Below are 2,500 nucleotides of genomic sequence, written 5' to 3'. Positions count from 1 at the left end.
GATGGTAATAACCGGATCCGAGCTCGGTCCCGTGCCTTGGCCTCCCGCGGATCTTCCTTGCTGCGAGGCTTCGGCGGCGGTTCGCCGTTGCCGTCGTCCTCTTCGGCCGCCATTCAACGGTCAGCTCAGAACTGGCACGGACTGGGGGAATCCGACTGTCTAATTAAAACAAAGCATTGCGATGGCCCTGGCGGGTGTTGACGCAATGTGATTTCTGCCCAGTGCTCTGAATGTCAACGTGAAGAAATTCAAGCAAGCGCGGGTAAACGGCGGGAGTAACTATGACTCTCTTAAGTTCTTTGACACTTAAGACTCATGTTGCTCCCTATCCACAAAGGGGATTGGAGGACCAACTTTGCTGTGCAAAGAGGGAGACCCACCAGTTCCCAAGTGCCTAGTCCCACCTCCTCGTGGTGTGGGCCGGTAACACTCGTTGTCAGTTAACGCAACGGGTGGCCAACGGGACAGGCTAATCTCAAAGGTGACCGGTGAGCAGCCCTCACAAGCCTTACCTCTCCCGCAGGGTGGTCACCGACCAAGTAAGAACATCACTTGGTTACAGAGGTAAGGCGAACCTGGCTGCTGGGGCTACCTCCCCCAGTAGCTTCATACATTTGGTCCAAGAAATAGAAACTTAGCCTCGGATGAAAGCGGTCCGTCCACTGACGGTACCGCACCAAATGTTCAAAGAGATGCGGACTTACCTTACACCTGTGAGTTCGAAGGGTGCCCTCGTAGATTTGGCAAGCCATCAGGAAGATCTCTTCATCATCGTCTTGCACATAAAGACTGGTACGATGCACGCGTTATTGCTGAGAAAGCCAACCGAGGAACCGTTGTGAAGGCTAGGTGGTCAACAGAAGAAACTGCACTGCTCGCTATGAAAGAGGCAGAGCTAATGCTCGGCAATGTACGGTTTATGAACCTGGCACTTATGCCTCACTTTCCGGAGCGTACCCAGGAGTCAATCAAGGGACAAAGGCGAGGACAAGAATATAAAGGGCTAGTTCAAAAATACCATATTGAGTTACTCGCAGCTCAGCAGCAAAGGAGATCATCTGCTTCATCCTCGTCCCTGGGTCCCGATAATATCTTAGGTTCTCCGTCAAGCACTCCTCCTGCGTTGGTTGAAGCAGAAGTCTTGTCCCCCGGGTCGGCAACAGCAGAAGTGGCTAATAGGATAGCAACCGACGTCCTGGCATCCCCCCCTAGACCAGCGACGGATAAGATTATGGACTTTTTAAAGAGCTTGCAACCCTGTCCCTTTTCCGACTTTGAAGCTGATAAGCTTCAAGAGATTATTCATAGCGCCACGGCACTTGGGAAACGGAGCACCTCTCGAAGATTGGAACTCTATCTTCGGGAGGCGTTTCCGGTCCTTCCCAGGTTAGTCAAGAAACACCATCGCAATGACGCCCAACCAGTATCGCGGAGGAGAGGTCGTAGACAGGAGTACGCAAAAGTACAAAAGTTCTATCACAAGAACCAGCGCAGGTGTTTGCAAGGAATTTTAGACGGTGTGGATGACTTTAGACTCCCCCCAAAAGAGGTTCTCGAACCATACTGGAGAACAATCTTCTCAAGTGAGAGCAACGTAGAGCCACCAAAATTTATCCAAGAGACAACTATCGACGACCTATGGAACCCCATCACATATGAAGAAATTAGGAATTCTAAGCCACCCCTTAATACAGCGTCAGGGCCTGATGGGTTAACAGCCAAAAAATATAGGTTGGTACCACCGGGAATATTAATTAGGGTATTTAATTTGCTAATGTGGTGTGAAGATTTACCCTCACATCTTTGTATGTCTCTCACCACGATGATCCCGAAGAAGGATGGGGCAGCAGATCCCGAAGACTTTCGTCCGATTTCCGTAACCTCGGTCTTTACTCGTGGTTTCCATAAGATCCTAGCCTCGAGATTGGACAGCAGGGTTAAATTACACCCGTCTCAGAGGGCCTTTCAAGCTGGAATTGATGGTTGTCGTGACAATGTCTTTCTTATGGATTGTATCATTAGGGACAGTTATATGAACAACAACACAAGGTACCTAGCCTCCATTGACTTAACAAAAGCATTCCCTTCGGTGACTCATCAGACGATTTTCAAGGCGTTAAGGGCAGCGGGTGCTCCACCTCAAATGGTCAGCTATGTCAGTAGGTTTTACGGTAAAATGCAGACCGCGATTCTGGGTGATGGATGGATGTCTGATAGGATCAGGATTTTGCGAGGAGTCATGCAGGGTGATCCCATGTCACCAATACTTTTCAACATCGTTATGAATGGACTCCTCAAACAACTTCCATCCGAGGTGAGCACCTCGTTCATGGGCACTAAGTTTATCTCAGCTGCCTTCGCTGATGACATCGTCTTTGTAGCGGAAACCCCGGTTGGTCTACAGCATCTGCTGGATTATTCAGATGACTATTTGGGTAAATGCGGCCAATCTACGAACATTGGGAAGAGTCACACATTGTCGATCGTAGCCGACAAGAAA

General features: G+C 49.5%; 1 pseudogene; it reads left to right on the top strand.

Annotated features, from left to right (window-relative positions):
- LOC138190943 (large subunit ribosomal RNA) overlaps positions 1-2,500 on the top strand; it is a 7,694-nt pseudogene that overhangs the window by 2,451 nt on the left and 2,743 nt on the right.

The sequence above is a fragment of the Neodiprion pinetum genome, chromosome 4, assembly GCF_021155775.2.
Source record: "Neodiprion pinetum isolate iyNeoPine1 chromosome 4, iyNeoPine1.2, whole genome shotgun sequence".
NCBI classification, from domain to species: domain Eukaryota; kingdom Metazoa; phylum Arthropoda; class Insecta; order Hymenoptera; family Diprionidae; genus Neodiprion; species Neodiprion pinetum.
The sequence above is the reverse complement of the archived record's forward strand: the minus strand, read 5'-3'. Positions and strand labels throughout refer to the sequence as shown.